The following is a 21,543-nucleotide window of genomic DNA, read 5'->3' as shown; positions in this document are numbered from 1 at the left end:
TTATAAGCACAAATTTTAAATTTACAAACCTCACCAAATATATATATATATATATATATATATATAGTTTCCCTTAAAAATCTTAAAGAACATGACATTATATAAAAAAAAATTGTAAAAAAAAATAATTTTAACTTTTTTTTTCCAATTCTTTATTTTTCCAAATTCTTTAGTTTTTCAAAAAAACACATTTTTACATTCTCATTTGAAAAAAAGAAGAAAGAAAGAAAGAAAATAAGAACTAAACTTCAGCCACTTTTCCTCTTTCCATATTTCATGGTTTTCCACAATATCTCTTCTCCACAAGTTTGAAGCAAATGTGTGGGTTTTGTTGAGGGCAGAAGCAAGGGGAAACTTGGTTTAGCAACTTCACAAGTGTAATATTTACCATGTAAACATCTAACATTTAACACTTACATGGTAATTTGCTTTGAAATGTAATCATCTTTTATTATTAAGATTCATTTCATTCGAGATATTCCGATGATATATCCCATTGTGTTTAGATATATCATAGCTCCAATATCTAAGCCTCGAAAATGATCAAATCTCGTAAAGAGTCAAATATTTTCTGTAAATTTCAATTTAGAGGTACTTTTCTTTTCATGTTTCATTGAACTTTAGTAAAAATATACCTATACTTTATTTTCTCATGATTTTGAACAAATGGATAATACAATCTCTCCCATACTGCACTGCGAAAAAATTTTACTTTAAATATGTCGATGCACCCCACAATGATTTACATAGAAAGGAGCTCAGATCCTCCATGCATTGAACTCATGTCAGTGATGGCAGAAAACCAGATTCTGTACGCCAAGCGCACAAACATCTGGAGATGATAAGTATAATGAGTATAAAATCAGACTCTCCAAAAGAAAATTTCAATGAATATTAGGAATCTTGATTGCCAAAGGATATATATACTCTCGCTGGACTAAAGCAAAACAGAAAAGCAATGTCTAGCTGCTAAAAACAACAATCTTACTAAATTGGTGACCGATAACTACAATTCAATGACACGGAATGCAATGCCTCCTTTATTCTGCATCTCAAAAACAAATACAACAGGCCCATATTTTCAGCGTGACATAATCAAACAAAAACTAATAATTTTAAGTGGCAATTACATGCGAACAGAAACTAAAGACCAACCATCTGTGTGCTAAATATACTCTTGTACGAGGGCAAATGCACTGGGTTGCACTTACTGGACCATCTATACCTTCATTACAGAAATGCAACACAAAATTTAATACCATAACATGCACCCAGTCTATAACCCAAAGTTTGGAGCTCACTGATGTGTGCCAGCAAAATTTCCCGATAAGTGGAACCTACAATTGTCACTACACTGGAATTTGAATCAGTTATGCGCTGTCCGTATCAAAATGCTCTGCATGTGTATCTGCAAAATTACTTTTCCAATAGCACCCCTAACAAATTTCGTCCTCTTTGTAAAGGGGGATGCCATGACCTGCAGTAGTTTAACAACGACTACAGCCTTATCACCATAAATCCTCAAGATAGGAACAAACCAAATGCGCCTCAAGTTGGATTTTGGGCATGTTTTTTGGGTTATAGTTCGACACATTAAATACATCACCCATGGAACAACAAAACTTTTCAGACTGAGCTGTTGGATATAATATAATGAGATAAAAATTCAACAATGATCTGGCAAAGAGAGCAGGCAGAGGAAGAAAGTAATCTAGAATGGCAAATCATCAATCAGATACAAAGCCCTGGACAAGACTTGAAATGTGCTAAACTATACTGACAAGTTTTGGGTTTTATAAAAGCCAAGAATGCAATTGAGTGGTGTAACATCTTGCATTTCACAAATTGCCACCTTCAGAGCATGTCAATTCCGCAAATCTCGCATGTAAAAAGATAAACCTCATGGAACTGCCCTGGCTTTGCATTTTGGAAACTTCTGATACAGGAAAGAAAAAATAAGCAGGACGACATCTGCAATCTCTCCACTGCAATGCACAATGGAAGAATACTGACATGTCCATCAATTTCAATCCTCTACCTGCACAGCAGGCCCTCAAATGGGGAGCCTACTATGAATTATTCAAAAGAATATTTTCCTAATCGTCCTGTCTCTCTGGATCTGTACTTGATGCTGGGACTATAGCTCCCTCCACAGGTTCTGGACAAATCTCATTGGACAATCTTTTATGTGAAGACACATCACCAGCTTGACCACTACCTTGAGAACCAGCAGTCCCCTGCTGTTTTAAAGCACCTCTCATAGTGTATTCCTCTCTGAGAGGCCCAGGGATGGCCACAATTTCAGAAGAACTATGCCGCCAACTACCAAAAAGAGCTGCGTTCCACGAACCACGAGATGATGTTCTTAATCTTGCAGAGGCATTTGCCGCATCCTCTCTAACCACCTTCAACGGGTTTTCCAATGCTTTAAGGATATATCTCATAAGCGGCCGCTTTGAAGGTTTGGGGTTCAGACATGACTTGGCCACAATAGACATGGCCCACACTTCTTCCAAAAGATCCTCATCAACAATAAGAGATGGATCTACAATATTTGTCACAGAATCCTTTTCATAAATATTAATTAATGGCAATGCCGACTCCAACCATGCATGTGCACTTGGATCAGTAGATCCACTAATCCCTAGTTTACCAGATACCAGCTCCATTAAGACCTTTCCGAAGCAGAACACATCATAAGCACACGTTGCCACAGGCGCACCTGATAAATGCAGAACAGAATGTCAACAGATGAACCACTGACAAAGAATTCATGAGATAAAAAATAGGACCACCCTCGCATGCACAGTTCCTAAATAACAAGCCGATCTATTTAAATTATTTTCTCTAATTTCGAAAGACATTTAAGATCAAAGGAAGAAATGACTAGGATATGCAAAGACAAAGCAACTCTCTATCTACATCAAATAGTACCCTGCATTCGACGTTCAGTGTAAAATAAATAAAGAATTGAACATGCAAGGACTTCAAGTAACCAAACTTGATGTTACAAAACTACCTTGTTCATATAAAAATAGATTAACTTGGTTGAGATAACATGAAAATATTTTCTTCAAAGTAATATGAGTGCCATATTGTATGTTTATAGGGGAAAAATCGTCCACTATATTGTACAGATTAAGCGACAAAGCTGAAACATAGAATTCACATTTCTCCGTGGCAAGTAATGATAATTCATTAGTGGTACAAGAGTTTTTGTCACAAGCTTTGGATGGTCCCAAACCCATAAAACTACTGTTGAATCTTCAAACTGAAATATCAAGAATTAGTGGTTGTGTAATGGCATGATGCTACAGGTAAAAATACCTCATTTCTACCGTGTATGTTGTAAAATTTCCTTTGCTTGTTTCCTATACTCTTCACATCATCTTGTGTTGTTTGGCGAACCCTTCCATTACCATGATTAGCTCATATTTTGACAGGTAGAATTGGTTAATGGGTGGTGGACACATGTTTTGAGGGCAGCCTAGGGAGGCATTATTCGTATAGAAGTGTGATGTGAATTATAATATGCACGTTCAACAAAATAGAGATATTCTTCCCACAAGCCCAGATAGTTGTGTACTTGTGACTTATTTTCTGGTATATGAAAAACAGATTTTATTTGGCCATCTCTGGATAACATGCCAAGCTGTAACTAGCTTTCTCTCCCAATGAAATAGAAAACATGTTTCTATTTTACTGATTTGTCCTTACATTCTGGATGCCTCCAACATGGAACCTAGAACATCAGCTGCAATCACATGGGCACCCCCAATGGATGGATCACGGAGCACTACAGTGGAATAGGCTCTGATAGCACACTGTTCACACTGACTCTTACAGACACCTTCAAGAAGAGTGTCTCCACAGACCAATTATACAGAGAACCAAATCCTAGCCAATATAACATACACAGCATGATTCCCATTCACTTCTCTATCATATACTTTATAAGAATATATTTTTAAAAGGAGAGCCTCCTAAGTCCACTCCCTCCCGGAATCCAGGCCCATATGCTAGCGTTTTTTCCTGGCACCCTTGTTGTCTGCATCTTGTGATCATCTGACTCAATCTGACACAATCTCTATCATACAGCTCTAAGTTTTGCAGATTAACAAATTACAAGTAATTTTGCATGTGAACACATCTCACCCCTAGGGGATGCATCCCCTACATTCTCCCATCTCCAAGAACTTTGGGACAGGGAAGGGAGGGCATTGTTTAGGAGATGTCCCCGAGGAATTACAGGACTTCCTACACATCCCCTAGATGCTTCCCACCAGAAGCAGGGTAGTGTAGGAGATGTCCCTCAATGGTTTTGCCCCTTGGGGATGTCTGGTCACCCCTCTCCAAACCACTACCCTCGTGGCACCATCTTTCCTAAAAAAATATTTGCTCACTAGCTCAACATTCTAACCGTGACAAATATATCTATATAATGTGTGCAAGAATACTATGTAGCATGTTTTTGCAATGGGGGATATCACTAACAGCAGTTTTGACGCCCATGTTTGGTAGGTGCCTTGTACCCTGTTTTTATAATGGGGGGTATCACTAACAACAGTTTTAATGCCCATGTTTGGTAGGTGCCTTGCACCTGTCTCTCCTTCTTTGTTGGTGGTAGGGTGGGGGGCTTAAAATATCATAGATGAAAAAATCACCAAACAATCGCAATGCCAAACAGAAAACAAGATATCGCTTTGGAAAAAATCAGACTTCACAATTTTTTCTAGAAGTCACGAATATACAAGAAAAAATTATCCAGCTTGAAATTTGCTTTTTTTGAGATCATTTCTCTGAATTTATTTAATCAGCAATATTAGATAAATAGATGACATCATTAACATTGAAGCTGATTTTTACTAAATTAGAGATGCTTATATAGCTTACTACCAGCATTGATATAATGATGGAATCAAATAAATTTCAAAATCAATATCACCAGTGAGTCCCTATATAAAGATGCAAGTTTATGGTTGTTGTTAAGATAGAATCCTGCAACTTTGCTATCTGAATATTTCAATATTCGTTTACCACTTTACCAAAATCACGCATTTGCTATTTGTAGGACTTTAATCACGCATTCGTTTAACGATTCATACAATTACAATGGAGTATTTACAAATGCACACAAAATGCGATAAGTCAAGCATTTTGGTAGAAGGGAGATTATCATAATTGGGGTATTAGAATTTAGAAGCATGTGTTTTGGGCTATGTTGCAATGGTTGTGGAGACATGGATACGGGGTACGAGTTTCCGGGACAGCTAGAGCACACCCCCAAATTTTCAGGGGATGGCAAGGGCAGCAACTAATTTTTATATTTATCAAAAAATAAAAAATAAAATAAATTTAGTAATTCAGCATAAACATGAATGATAAATTAAAATATAAAAATTAGAACTATTACTAATTTTGAAATTCAAATTACAAAATAAAATACTAAAGGCTAATACTATCTAATAATCATTGTGCATCACAAAAACAAATCTCGCTATCATTGCCCATTTTGAAGAACTTAAGAAGTACTATTAGTTTGCTACAACCTACATTTTACTGTCTACATGATCATTCGATGCATGATGATTCATTTCAAAATTTAAGTAGCAGTTAAACTTTAAAGACTAAAAGTAAAATTTAATAACACTGTAAACATGAATAAGTCATTAAAATTTAATTATAAATCCCAAATTAAGGGTCTAGAAATTAAGAACCTTTCAGGACCTGTCATCAGTGTAATGTATATCATAATCATTCAGAATCACTATTATTTACAAAGCTCAAAGAGTATAAACATCCCGTCTATTTACCTTATAACATTAAGCGTTAAATATGAGTTAGTCATTGTAATGTTTATTTCAGGACTAACAAATGTTATGTACAAAAGTAATAATGTCATAAAGTGAAATAAATTATATATAATAAATGATTTTTATGTTAATGTACCCAGGGAATTAGTTGATTGGTTCCTAAAATAGATAATGCAACTTGTTACGTATATAGACAACACCACTAGTAATTTAGTAGCACATTGATATATCATCTAGTATCTCCTGCTTGTCTCTTGCATATATTTAACATGATATAAAGTCATGGTGATTGTGGCATAGGGAAAATTCACAGATTCATGCCAAGAAAAAGTTTGTCACAGACATGGAGAAAGAGACAAGTTCAAATTGAAGGCAAATTAATTCATGGAGTATAGTGATTGGAAACTAATTAAAAGTCTGAGACTTCGCCTTGTTGCTAGACTCTTGCCTTTCCTGCAACCTTCGCTCAAGTTCTCTCAGCTCTGTTTACCTTTGTCGTCGTGAATGGAGTTCTCCATTCAGCGTTTACTTTCGCCTGCCATCTCAGACTTCACTCAACTCTTACATGCAACCCTTGCACCCTGTGTTTACCTGCAACCTTCGCTCGAGCTCAGTGTTTACCTACAACCTTCACAACCAGTGTTTACCTTCGTTGTTATGTCTCTGTAACATTGTTTACCTTCATCGTCACCGTGTAGTGTAGTGTGTAGTATGTGATAGGTTTAGTTTGGTGTGTATGTGATAGGTTTTGTTTAGTCGATATGTTTAGGTTGTGATAGGGTTTAGGTTTCAAATTTTGTTTTTTATATTTTTTTACTTTAAAATTTAGATCTAAAGTTTTAAAAAAATATTTTCTTAATTTTAATTTATTTAAAGTTTAATGTGCACGATATCGACAGATGTCCTAAAGTCCCCCGAAAAGTCCCCAATTTATCAAGGGATGGCTCAGGGATGGCCTGGAAGTCCCCAAGTCCCCCGAAAAGTCCCCAATTTATCAAGGGATGGCTCAGGGATGGCCTGGAAGTCCCCAAGTCCCCCCGATGGAGTCCCTGGCCAATTGGGGAAGTTTTTGACGAGTTCCAAAGTACCTGCATCATCGAGACAAAGGAAATGCCTTGAACTTTGGTGGGGACGAGTCCCCGTGCAACATAGGTTTTGGGAGTGCTCCCATTCTACAACTGCACTCCCAAGTGATTCCAATACAAGCATTTCGAATTTGCATTTAATCAATAGCACCAAGCCCTCTATGTACCCCAAGTGATTCCAATACAAGCATTTCGAATTTGCATTTAATCAATAGCACCAAGCCCTCTATGTACCCCATTGTTGGTGGTGTCACTTTTGAACTCATCTAGCATGAGCTTTGTAAAATGTATCATTCACTCGAGCCAAAAACAATGATTAGGCATGTTAAACTTTCTGCCTCATTTTAACACTTGGTTACTCAATTTCATCAAAACTGGAGGTTGATGACTTGAGAAACAAACTAGGTGGATTTAGAGTGCAAAAACACCACTCTAACAAAACTTTGCCATTCAATTCCTACACCAAACCTTTAGTGCTTCAGCTTGTAAGCACATTTGGAGTGTATTTGAAAAAAATATACTAAAATAAGTGTTGAATTTTGTGACTATGGTCAGCCTTCATAATGTATATTTGGCCACTTGATGTATTTATATTAATTATTGTAAAGCATATTTAAATGCTAGAGTTGAAAGAAAAAATTATTTTGAGTCAAAATCTCGTTGCGACTTTTAAAGAAGAAAATTTGAATTTTGAATTTGAAATTTTTGGCTCCAAAGTTGTCAAGTCAGCCTCCCTCTAAGTCAAGTCGTCCGAGGGCAAAGGACACACCCATTCGACCCTGCAAATCACTATCTAAAGGTAGCTCAACCTCATTCTCTTGGGCACCAATTCATACTCTTGAAAACAAGTTTTTAGGCATCCTAGCAAAGATCAAGGAGGACAAAAAAAGAATACGAATTATCTCTCTCTCTCCCTCTCTCTCTCAAGCTCGCATGTGTGCATAGTCTCTTCATCTCCTGGTTCGCGTTTTTCTAGGCAGTTTGTTGCAGGGGGTTGAAATTTTGGACAGTTGCAGGGGCCAAAATTCTGGGGTAACAAGCCACTACAGGAGGGCCAAAATTTTGCGTCAAACCAGGCAGAGAAAAATTCTAAATCAGATTGGGAGGCTTGACTTAGAGGGTTTGACCAAGTTTGACCATAGGTCTATGTGTGTCTTTTGTTGAACAAAAAAATTTCTCTATTGAAAAGGTTATTGGGGTTTTCCCCTCAGTAGGTTTTCCAAGGTAAATCTTGTCTTCTCTTTACAAATTGTGATCTCTATTGTTCTATTTGTTCTTGTATGGTTGAATTTCTTAAGTATAATTACCAAATAATATATTGGAATAATTTAAAAGAAAATCAACATCAAAAGTAATTATCAGTATTTCAGAAATATTGTGCTAGTTTATATTGCACTTAGAAAATTAACAAAAAGCGCAACATGTTAGAACTTCAACTAAGCAATTACAATTATATAATTTATGACCCTCAAGAGTCATCGAATTACAATTACATAGTTTAAGACCCTCTTGCATGTTAGATTTCCAATGTCTTAATGATTTGATTTATATCCACTACAATCTTCAACTATGGGTGAGGAATCTTGAGAAAATATCTATATGGATGCCATTTCCTTGGACAACATTAACATATTGTCTATGTGGAAGGTGGAGTACCTATTATGGAGGAGGCACGTGCATGGTTAGAGGAGCAGCAAGTGTAAGGTGTAGGCAAGTAGCAATAAGTGTGGGGGGCAAGGAGGCCTTTGATAGAATGGAGGGTGATGTGGTAGCATCAACACTAACTTCTACTCAGATTGATATAGGTGACATGGTAGCATCAACACTAGCTTCTCACAAATTGAAAAAGGTACACCCACCAATCAATGTTAGACAGATGACGAAAGACTTTCTAGTGACAAACGATCCACAACCTTCTCTTGTAAAAGGGGGAAAAATGAATTGGTTCTAGATAGCTAGTTGTTAGATCTGTCCCCATAGATGACTTACGTCACATCTATATTTTATTCCACTTTGTATTGGTTGTCCATCTTATAGTCTTTTAGGATTCAATATTGACTTTGATGTATCAAGTTTTTGTTTGGCATCTACTATATCATATATATAGGTGGTTTTTCCATATTTATGTGCTAAGGTTTTTATTGCATTTTTTTGTTATATGTTTAAAAAAAAAAAAAAAAATTGTATTTTTAACAGTTGCCACAAATCATCAACTTTTGCCACTTTTTTCATTGATGTTGCCAATAAGTTCTATTTTGGACCCTTGGCGATTTTTTGCCAATGTCAATTTTTCTATATAGGTTGATATACATGTAGAGGTCTTTCGGACTTGTTACTTAAGAATTGCTACTTTTGGAGTTGTATCATAGTCATATGTCTAACAATGTTATCGGAACCTAACGAGTGATCAAACTGGAAAATCGTTTGAACCGAGAACCGGTCGGAATTCGACTGGAACCAGTAAAAAAACTAGACCAAAAAACATGCAAAATATTCAAATTTAAAAAAAAAAACATATATATTTGTGTCCATCCATATGAATCCAAACCGTTTATGCACAAATAAGCAAAAGTTCTCATTTATATATCATGTAAGGGTGCACATAAGCAAAATTACATTGAGTGCAATCTTTGAACCAAAAATACATCAACAAATAGGCTCTATAAGGCCTCTAACATCCAAAAAAAATCATGCTACAAGAAATACCTACCTATCATCAAAATCATTACCTATATTGGGATCTTTGTCATCAATATCACCCTCGAAGCATTAAAATAAGATAGAAACAACGTAACATGTCAAGTCAAGATTTTGTTTGAGTGATGGGTACACTTTTAGTAGAGTCGTGATCACAGAGTTCAACAACCAATGTCACTAACATAAAGGTACACAGAGGGCTTGGTGCTCTTGATCAAATATTAGTTCCATACCCTCGTACATGAAAAAATCCAATGGAAACATTGCAATCCTGAAATCCTAAAAAATTGTTTAAGTCTGTTGGATTTTGAGCGAGATCTAAAATTTTACTTTCTCCATATAAATCCAAAGAGGTCGGAACCACTCCCAAACATCCTGAGTCATTTCATGGTAATATTAAAAATTTAAGTTAAAGGATGAAAAATAAAGATAAAGGAGAATGTTACTTTTATTTAAATTCTTTAACATTACCATGAAGTGCATAGCAATACTAGGGCTATAGGCTTGAGCCTTCGATATTAGGTTGCCCCACTCAAAATTTCTTGTTTTTTTAAAACAAAATTGCATATGGAACATCTCTGGTCGAATTGTAAGGAACCAGTCGGTTCAACAAAAAAGGGTCGGTTCAGTACTAAACCAGCTGATTCCATTATAGAACTGATCGATTCGGTACTAAACCGGCCAGTTCGATACCGAACCAACCATTTCTGGTTTCAAACCTCGAACTGGACAGATTTGACCCCCAAACCAGTCAGACAAGTCGATTCCACTGCTCCTGGTCCAATTCTGATAACACTGATGTCAAACAATATTTATCATGCGGTTCATTCCTCAAAAAGTTGCCAATGCACTCCTGTAAGGGAACCATTGATAAGCAGGTGAGTCATCCCAATCATTAAGTTGGGAGATCACACACCAAAAATGTGTAAACTATGTCCCACCTCCTGATAGGAGATTAATACTTGACACTTAATGGAGCCAAAGGAAGCTACCCACAACTCTACAATCCCTACTGTTAATTTTCTAATATCCTCTACAAGAGATGCATTGTACAAGTTGGGCTCTTTATAAGTAGTGCCACATTGGAATCCCTAGTGCTTAAGCATTAGTATAGTGTGTCACCAACATGTAAAAGAGTTATGTTTACTATGGAAAAAACAAAAACTACAGATCAACGGTAGAAGGGTTTAATTCTTTAGCCATTCACTAACTCCAATCCAACTATGGAGTTGGCGATCAAACGGTTAATGTTGTGGCAATGGGCATGCTGAGAATCAACAATCTTAGATAAAAGTCTTGCAGTCAACTTCAGCACATGGTGCATAAAGAAGATAGTGGGCACTGGGATGTCGAATCATGAACCATATTTTGTTGTTGATCCATTCCACTACCCAATGCAAATTGCAGACATCTACAACATGCTTGGTCCAAATAAATTGGTTATGTTTTTGGAAAGGTGGTTGTGGTTAATATGGCCATGTTAAAGGAGGGTGTTAGAATAAATGTAATAATGGTCATGTCATAAGAGTTTCAAGTTAATGATATAAAGTGATGATATAAAGTTATATAATGACAGCTTGAAGCCTAAGGTAATTAAGTCACATGTTGATAATTAGGTAATAGAAATTATGAAACGTAATCTCCCTCATTGATGCTATGCATATGTAATAACTCACACCTTAAACTCGCAGGCACTGGATGCACTCATTAAGGATCCCACAGGGGCACCTTCGAGTTGGATGCCAATGACTCCAAGAGGAGACAGATAACAATATATCAAGGTCTGACAAAATCTACCAATTGCACCACCATAAGAGCCAAAGACCGTGAAGCACCTCATTTTTGGTGCCACAGATGCTATGAGATTAGAGGACGATAACATTGCCTATATAGAGTCTGGAGGATCCCTCTCTACTTTCTTCCAATATCTTGACTAGATATACCTAGCCCTCTTCATGAGGGAGATTTTTAGACACAGATCTCAAGTCCTACAAACCCCGCCTCACTCGAGGACGAATCAGACGATCACATCATACTTTTATATCGATCCAGTTGGTCGGAGCAACAAGCGATGAGCTAAGTTCCATGATAGTTCAAATAGTAGATTAGTGAGACCTTGGGTCTCCCCTTGTTGAAAATTGACAATTATGGGATGAATTTTCTTGAATAAAATTTAATTTCTGACCTTTCTAAAGTGACTTTATAAAAATAGAAAGTCATGTTTATCTTTGCAACCATGACTTTCCAAAACTAGTAAATCGCTTTCCATCAATTCGTAATCACATATCACTTAACTTGTCCTTAATCAATCTCAATTGTTTAATTTTTAACTTAATCATCAATATTATTATTATTACTATTATCCTCTTTACGGTATTATTATATTATTATTAAAAAGAAATTCAAGTCTCTCAATCATGCCATATATAACTCCCCACAATTATGTGAAAATTCCTAGATCTAACAATCTCAGGAATCCTACTGCAACCAACTAAATCTACTTCAACAAGATTGTAAATTCCATTACAAGCTTATTTCAAATTTCTTCTTGAAACATTGAAGTAAATTACTGAACCAGCCTACACCAATTAAATATGATTCTGAAACACAGAAACTGAGCAAGGAGAATAGAAACACATAGGACACAGTTATTTTTGGACAAAAGTCCCCGGAAAAACCCATTGCGGGAAAACTGGTGCAGCAGCTCTCAGGATTTATTATTATTAAGCAAGAGCAAATTCTGAATACGTCACTTAATACCTCACAAAGTTATTCAGTTACAGAGAGAGATATTAGCAAAAGCTTTGTGAGTTTTACCTCACACAATCACTGAGAAAAATTCTTGGTTGTTCCGGCTGCTAGATGAGGTGCCCCTGGCAGGCCCTATACTAGCTTTACGTTGTCCCAGTGTCAACGCTCTCAGGCACAGCGTCACCCCACTGGAGAATCGATCAGTAGCCCAGAGTCACTGCTCTCAGCCTCTTGGTCTCACACCCCGGCTTCCGGCTGCTGAAATTGACCCTCTGCTCTGACTTTTGACTCTCCCTCTCCCTCTACACTGGTTCTACGTGGCCCCTCTGGGCCTGCGTCAACCTCTGCATCAAGGCCACTAGATCACTCACTGCCTCTCTCTATTGATGTAGCTCTGACTGAGAATCTCTCTCTCTGGAAGCTGTTATCCCTGCTCCTCAACTGCAAGAGATTTCCTCAATCGATTTTTCCTCTTGAGAACTTCTCACTTCAGAAAATCGATTTCCTCAATCTCTTTGTGTATTTTCCAAATGACCCTCAAGCCCCTTCTTATATCTTCTTGTTGGACAACCAACGGCCTAGATTAAATCATAATCAAAGGCTCAGATCGTTTTGGCTTGATCCATGTCTTTTTCTAGAAGTTTCACCCCTGATTAGATTAATACCCATTAATATTTTAATTTTCCTAAGTTTAGACTTAGGAACCCCATTAAAAATATTAATTATTTTAATAAAATCACTTCTAGGTGGAATTTCTGAAAAGGCTTTCTAGGTTCTTTGGAATACATGTGCCCAAGCCTCCCTGCAATATTTGAGACTTGGATCACATCCGATGCTACCCCAAATCAACACTCCCTCTTAATGAGGAATGTGCTCTAGTAATACACTGCTACTGCATACTGCTCTGACTCTGAAGCATCGTCCTCTGGATTGTTGATGTCTGACATGTTGTCCACCAACTACTGCGTTGTTGTTGTTGCTATTGTACTACTACCTTTGACACTGTCACTGCCAATGCTACATTTGTACTACAGCTCCCTCTCAAATGTTGCATTTGTTATGCTGTTAACACTGGCACTGCTAACACTGCATCTGTACTCCAACTCAATTGTTGAGAGAAGCAACTGAAAACACCCAAAACTGGACAAGTATCCAGTGGATACAACTTAGTGCTGAAATCCTGACTGATGCTAGTCCCACGCTGTCTTCTAAAGCCACTTCGCTGCTCAAGCTCTGCACTGTGCCTCCATGCATTATTGTCTCTCTACTCTGTGCAGCGCACGTTCTAGCACCACTAACTACTACATCTGTTGAATCAACACTCCATGGCACCAACTGAGAACTCCTCCATCCCGCTACTACTGATCATGGGCTCCCATAGCAAGGTGATGATTCGACAGGTTGGCTCCTCAAGGATCCTGGCCATCTGTAGCTCTATCGAACTACAGTTCTATATCAGCCCACCTCCCTCATGGAGGTAATATGGTTGTCATGGTGAACTCCTCTTCATGTTCAATCTTTGCGGCTCCAAGCTTAGGATCATGATTCTCATCCTTGTCCTTTTTCTTCAAAGGACATTGGGATACATAGTGGCACATCTTGCCACATCTGAAGCACTTCACCTTGGAGATGTCCTCCTTTCGTCTCTGTTGCCCCTGTTGTCCCTTCGATGCAAGGGTTGTGTTATCCTCCTCCTCTACTTTGGGCTTCGACCCACTACTATTGCTGCTCTCATCAAGTTTGACCTTGAGAATGTCTCCCCTCGGCTCTTTTTGTTTCAGATGTGCCCAAATCTTGTCCCAGTTTGGCAATGGTTCTCTACCCAGGATACTCCGGACAAATACTTGTCAATCATCCGACGCGAAATTTAGAGCCAATCTCACTAACTCTGAATCCTGAGATGTATGTCCTACAACTGACAGCTCATCATGAGTCTCCTTCAGTTTCATGAGGAACGGATCCACACATTCTCCCTTTTGCATCTGAGCAGATCTCAACTTCTGTTCTAAGTACATCTTCCGCTGCTCGGAAGATCCCTAATACAATGTGGCCAAGGCATCCCACATCTCCTTAGCAACTCCTTTGCTAGTAATGTGGCACACCATGTGATCCTTGACTCCATCCAGGATCATCCTCTTGGCCTTTGACATCTCAGTCTTGTATTTCTTTAACGGATTTGCATCTACAAGTTCAACTACCACATTATCAACATACGTCTTGAGGGCATGCTCATCTAGAAGGAAGGACAATCTAGCCTCCCAAATGGCATAGTTGGAAGCTCCGTCCAACCTCTCCTGATCCCTCAAGCCACTGGTTGTCATATCCTTCGAAAAATATCGAATAGCTCCCTCTTTCTCCCTACTGCATAGCTCTTAGGTTGCCTTACGCACTCCCTGATGGAGCTGGCAAGTTGTTGCTCCTCTGCTACTCAGCAAATTAGAAATATTGATTTCCTCAACAAGAAATCATTGAGGAAGTATTCCTTCACTATACGCTCTGCTTCCTCCTTCTGACGGCTTTTCTGCCTAGCACTCAGCTTGCAAAAATTGCGTTCCTCTAGCTTTGTGTGGCTCTGCGTAGCTTCCTCTGCCTTGGCAAGTTTTCAATATGGCAGTCTTACCTCTCCATTGGCTCACTCAGAGAGAGACACCCACGAAAATATAGCCCTCCTCGCTAAAACTGTGTTTTCCCTTAGGGGATTCGAATTGTTGCTTGCTGCAGCAAGTTGGCCCTTGCTTCAGTGCTAGATCTGCTCTCCCTGTTTCACATCAACAACTCTGATACCATGTGAAAATTCCTAGATCTAACAATCTCAAGAATCCTACTGCAACCAACGGAATCTACTTCACCTAGATTGTAAATTACATTACAAGCTTATTTCAGATTTCTTCTTGAAACATTGAAGTAAATAACTGAACCAGCCTACACCAATTAAATATGATTCTGAAACATAGAAACTGAGCAAGGAAAATAAAAACACATAGGACACAGTTATTTTTGGACAAAAGTCCCGGAAAAACCCAATGCGGGAAAACCGATGCAGCAGCTCTGAGGGTTTATTATTATTAAGCAGTAGCAAATTCTGAATACATCACTGAATACCTCACAGGGTTATTCAGTTACAGAGAGAAATACTGGCAGAAGCTTTGTGAGTTTTACCTCACACAATCACTAAGAAAAAGTCTCGGTTGTTCTGGCTGCTGGATGAGGTGCCCCTGGCAAGCTTTGCACTATCACTGCGTTGCCTCTACGTTGTCCCAGAGTCAACCCTCTCAAGCACAGCGTCACCCAATTGGGGAATTGATCAGTAGCCCAGAGTCACTGCTCTCAGCTTCCCAGTCTCACACCCGGGCTTCCAGGAGTTGAAATTGACCCTCTACTCTGACTTTCGACTTTCTCTCTCTCCCTCTGCACTGGTTCTGTGTGGCCCTGCGTCGGCCTCTGCATCAAGGCTACTGGATCACTCACTGCCTCTCTCTGTTGATGTATCTTCGACTGAGAATCTCTCTCTCCGGAAGCTATTATCCCTACCCCTCAACTGCAAGAGATTTCCTCAATCAATTTTTCCTCCTGAGAACTTCTCACTTCAGAAAATCGATTTTCTCAATCTCTCTGTGTATTTTCCAAATGACCCCCAAGCCCCTTCTTATATCTTCCTATTAGACAACCAACAACCTAGATTAAATCATAATCAAAGGCTCAGATCGTTTTGGCTTGATCCCCGTCTTCTGGATTGATTAATACCCATTAATATTTTAATTTTCCTAAGTTTAGACTTGGGAACCCCATTAAAAATATTAATTATTTTAATAAAATCACTTCTGGGTGGAATTTCCCAAAACGCGTTTTGGGTTCTTTGGAATACATGTGCCCAAGCCTCCCTGCAAAATTTGAGGCTTAGAGCACAAAATATGATTCTACCCTAAATCAACATTAATGCATATGTTACTCTCTCTTAATGGATTCATTCCTCTCTCTCTTTAATGCTCTTACGCACTTCTTACACTCACACAATTTAATGACTTGTCATAAAAAGATTCCTCTTACACCTCTTTAATGCACAAGTTACACTTCTCTCCTAAATGCATAAGTTACTCCCTCATGAATTCGACCTCCTTGTTCTTCTTATATATTTGTGCCTCTCATCCTCACTTGACATACTTACTTGTGCCTGTGAGTGGAGAATTCGAACTTGAGAAAGAGAGAGTTGGAGAGTCTAGAGGAAGATTGAGAGAGAGAGAAAGAGTCTTGAAGAGAAAGAGAAGATCTTGGAGGGCCAAAGTGATTCATTGTTTGCATCAACTATTGTTGTCAGAGATCTTCTTCAGATTTGGATGAACTTCTTCCTTCTCTCATTGTACTTTGTACCTCTGCTGAACAATTGATTTCTAATAGAAGAAGAATGTTGTTGGGTTTTCCCCTTGTGGGTTTTTCCCTAATCATTGACCTAACTTCTCTGTCTTATTGAATTCTTGGTTGTCTTCCATTGTGCATATGGTTTATATGGTTTATGTTCTATCTACAATTACTTAACTTATTTTGCAACATAAAGAAGTTATGGATTTAAGTGATTGTAACAGCGTAGAGCATCAGAATTTCAACAGGATATCAAAGCTTTGGTGAAGACAAGCTCAAGAAGACAAACTCCATTTCCAGCGCTCTTTCTGTTGGATTATCTCTCGCTGTCAACTCCATTTCCAGCTCTCTTTCTGCTGGAATATCTCTTGTTGTTCTCTCCATTTGCAGCGCTTTTTTTGCTGAAATACAGCTTGTTGTCTTCTCCCTTTGCAACTCTCTTTTCGCTGAAATATAGTTTGTTGTCTGCTCCATTTACAGCCCTCTTTCACTGAAATATAGCTTGTTGTCCACTCCATTTGCAGCTTGTTTTCTGTTGAAATATAATTTGTTGTCCTCTCCATTTGCAGCTCTCTTTCTGCTGAAATATAGCTTGTTGTCTGCTCCATTTGCAACTTCCTTTCGCTGAAATATCTCTTGTTGTTCCTTCTACATACTGTTCATTTTCAACTGAAATTTATATTCCATTTTGCTGTTGAAATGTCTCATTTATAGTTGAAATATCTCTTATTGTACCTTTCTATTTGTTGCTGAAATTTTGAGTAGATCAAGATGTCTTCCTCCTACTTTAAGAATGAAGAGAAGTTGGTTGATGCTTCAAACTTCTTCCCTTGGAAGGCCAGATTGGATATTACTCTTGAGAACATGATGTTCTAGAGTATGTTGAAGGAGAGGTAGCAGAACTAGCTGAAAACTCCAATGCTGCTATCAAGGCCAGATACAAGAAAGGAGAAGTCAAGGCTAAAAAGATTATCCTTGACTCTCTTGGAGACCACCTCATCACTTATGTTTTCAATTTGAAGAAAGCCAAAGAAATGTATGACAAGCTGATTAGAATGTATCAAGTGAACAACTTGAGTCAAATTCTTTCTCTGAAGAATCAACTCAAAGATGTTAAGATGAACAGAGGAGAAACCATTCAAGCATACTTCATGAGGATATCAAAAATCAAAGATCAGTTGTCAACTTCTGGTGAAGTTGTTTCCAATAAAGAATTGGTACTGATTTCGCTTGGAGGTCTTCCTTCTTCTTGGGAAAGTTTTATTACTACCATCAATAATAATGACAAGTTTCCTACATTTGATGAGCTCCTAGGAAAGTGCAGTCAAGAAGAAACCCGAATGATTTCCAAAGGGAGAACTACCAAGCATGAGGAGGGAGAACCTACTATCTTTGTTGTACAAGGCAAAAAGAAGAAAGGAAGAAGAGAAATGCACTATTCAAGAAAGTCTACTCCCAACAGTGCCTCTCAATGGACCAGAGACTTATCAAAAGTCCAATGCTACAATTGTCGCAAGCATGGCCACTATGCTCGTGACTGTTCAAAACACAAAAGAGCATCAAAATTGAACTTCAACAATCGCTCCAACAAATCTGACTATAGAAGAAGAAGAGAAGCTTCGTCCGCTAGCAGAGGAAACTGCGTTCCTCAAGGAACCAAAGGTATGATAATAATGCAACTGAGACTCAATCATAGTACTTTCTTGTTTCTACTCCTCCTAATTCATCTCTTGCAGATTCTTGTGATAGTTGGTTGGTTGATAGTGGTGCTTCAAGACACTTTATTGGTTACAAAGTACTCTCTAATCTGGTTGAGAGGGAGACAGATTTGAAGATCATTCTTGGAGATAACTCTACATATCCCATAAAGGGATCTGGTTCTGTTTCTTTCCATCTGGATCCTTGTAAAACTTTGACTCTTCAAGAAGTTTTATATGTACCTGGTTTAAAGAATCTTGTGTCCATATCATCTTTAGAAGATAAAGGAATGAAAGTTGCTTTCATAAATGGTAAAGTTCTCACTTGGCCATCGAGATCCAACATGAGAGATGCCCTCACTCTAGGATCTAGATGTGAAGGTCTATACAAAATCAATGGAAGACCTATTCATGCACTAATCCATGACATCAATCATCAAAGTGAACTTTGGCACCGAAGGTTCGCTCACTTGCACTACAAAGCATTACCTCATGTGAGAAAGATGGTTTCCAGAATGCCGGAAATCAGATCTGATCATGATGGTGTTTGCCAAGGATGCGCAAGCGGAAAGCAAGTGAAGGGACCATTCCCTTCAAGCAAAAGTAGAACCAATCAGGTATTGCATCTTGTACATTCTAATTTATGTGGACCAATGCCTATAACTTCTCTTGGTGGTTACTTGTATTATATTATCTTTGTGGATGATTTTCCACGCAAAACATGGATTTATTTTCTGAAAAATAAAAGTCAAGCTTTTAACATGTTCAAAGATTACAAAGCTCTAGTAGAAAAACAAACTGGAAAGCAAATCAAAATTTTCAGATCTGACAATGGAGGAGAGTTCACTTCTAGTGATTTCATTGACTTCTGCAAAGAAGTTGGAATCAAGAAAAGAGACCACTATACCATATAACCCAGAACAAAATGGTGTGGCCGAGAGAAATAATAGAACTATCATGGAAGCGGTCAAAGCTATGTTGCATGATTAGAAATTGCCAAAGTTTCTATGGGGAGAAGCTGTGAACACAGTTGTCTATGTTCAAAATAGATCTCCTCATCGTGCCCTAAACAACAAGACTCCTGAAGAAGTCTTCATTGGCGAGAAGCCTGAAGTTGGGCACCTAAGGATCTTTGGTTGTCCTGTCTACTTTCATGTCCCAAAAGAGAAAAGGAACAAGTTGGAAGCTTCAAGTAAGAAAGGTACGTTTGTTGGTTATTGTGAGAATTCTAAAGCTTACAGAATATACGTACTTGGTCAAAGAAATATAAAATTTAGCAGGGATGTAACATTTGATGAAGATGCAGCTCTTGGAAAAGTAAGAGACACTCCTCTTCCTCCTGCTAATGTTGATAGTCAAGATGATGTATTTGAAATACAAGAAGACCCTGAAGCTAAAATTGATCTTGTTGATGAACCCATGGAGCCCATGGATCCTTTGAATCCTCCTCCATGTGATCCTCTTTCTAAAAGGAGACCTTTATGGCTTCGTGACACTCTTCAAGATGTTGATAAACATGTTGCCCCCAGAGGAACTTTCAGAGAAAGCAAGAAACCTTGTCGATTCCAAGGATATGTTGTAGCCATGAGCAACATTATTCAAGTTGAATTGTGCACTTTTGAAGAAGCTATAAAGGCCCAAGTGTGGAAAGATGCAATGGTTGAAGAATATGAATCCATCATTCATAATGATGTATGGGAAGTGGTTCCAAGACCCCAAGGTAAATCTGTTGTATCTTCTAAATGGTTGTATAAAATTAAACATGGTGTTGATGGCAGTATTGAAAAATATAAAGCTAGATTTGTGGCTAGAGGTTTCTCTCAGAAAGAGGGAATAGATTATGACGAAATTTTTGCACATGTTGCCAGCTACACCACCATCAAATCTATTATAGTTGTAGCTGCTAGCCAAGGATGGTCTCTTCACCAAATGGATGTGAACACTGTTTTTCTGCATGGCTTCCTTAAAGAAGAAGTATTTGTGGAGCAACCACAAGGCTTTGAAGTACAGGATCCAAACACTCATGTGTGTAGGCTAAAGAAAGCCCTCAATGGTTTGAAGCAAGCTCCAAGGGCTTGGTATGCTCGCATAGATACTAGATAGCTTCTTGATAAAGCTTGGTTTTACCAGAATCAATGCAAATCCAAATCTTTACTTTAAGACAGTCCAAGATATGCCTTTGATTTTGGTATTGTATGTTGATGATTTATTTTTGACCGGTAGTGAACCTCTTATTCTCCAGTGTAAGAGGGAGTTAGCTTCTGAATTTGAAATGAAAGATCTTGGTTTGATGCACTATTTTTTGGGCTTGGAGGTATGGCAGAAATCTGGTGAGATTTTCCTTTCTCAAGGAAAATATGTTGTCAAACTACTAGAAAGGTTTGGCATGACTAAGTGTAAGTCCATGAATACTCCAATGGAAATGAATTTCAAGAAGCTTTGTGGTAAAGTTGCAGGACCTGATTTGGCTAATCCTTCTGAGTACCATCAACTGATTGGGGCACTGATGTTCTTAGTGAACACTAGACCAGATATATGCTTTGCAGTCAATACTCTGAGTCAATACATGATTAAGCCTGCTCATGCACACTGGGTTTCTGCAAAGCATGTGTTGAGGTACCTGCATGGGACCATCAATCTTGGATTGAGATATATTGTTGAAGATGTAAGGCTACATGGATACTCTGATGTTGATTGGGTTGGTAACTCTACTGACAGAAAGAGCACATCAAGGTGTTGCTTCAGATTAGGATCTGTCATGATATCTTGGATGAGCAAAAAGCAAAAGTTTGTTGCCCTTAGCACGGCTGAAGCAAAATACATTGTTGCTAGCATGGCTAGTTGTTAGGCAATATGGCTAAGGAAGCTCTTTGGAGAGTTGTTTGAGCAAGTACTAGATACAACAGTAATTTACTGTGATAATAAGAGCGAGATTTGACTTGCTGAAAAATCTTGTGTTCCATGACAAGTCCAAACACATTGAGATCAAATATCACTATATTCGGGATATGGTGCAAAGAGGAGCAGAAAGACTTCATCATATATCGACTGATGACCAGATCGCTGACATTCTTACCAAGCCTTTGCCGAAAGGAAAGTTCTTGGTTTTCAGAGAGCAGCTTGGACTGACATATGTGACCCTTC

General features: G+C 38.2%; 1 pseudogene across 1 annotated transcript in view; it reads right to left on the bottom strand.

Moving 5' to 3' along the window:
* Window positions 1-1,279: 1,279 nt before the first annotated feature.
* Window positions 1,280-21,543, bottom strand: part of LOC149257246 (putative LRR receptor-like serine/threonine-protein kinase At2g16250) — a 56,044-nt pseudogene continuing 35,780 nt past the window's right edge. The window contains exon 4 of the transcript XR_016256693.1: window positions 1,280-2,722. The product of XR_016256693.1 is annotated as a putative LRR receptor-like serine/threonine-protein kinase At2g16250 (transcript). The remainder of the gene's footprint in view (window positions 2,723-21,543) is intronic.

The sequence above is a fragment of the Pinus tabuliformis genome, chromosome 6 (genome assembly GCF_031772625.1).
Source record: "Pinus tabuliformis cultivar Carrire ecotype Pingquan chromosome 6, CPIR1, whole genome shotgun sequence".
Lineage (NCBI taxonomy): Eukaryota > Viridiplantae > Streptophyta > Pinopsida > Pinales > Pinaceae > Pinus > Pinus tabuliformis.
The sequence above is the reverse complement of the archived record's forward strand: the minus strand, read 5'-3'. Positions and strand labels throughout refer to the sequence as shown.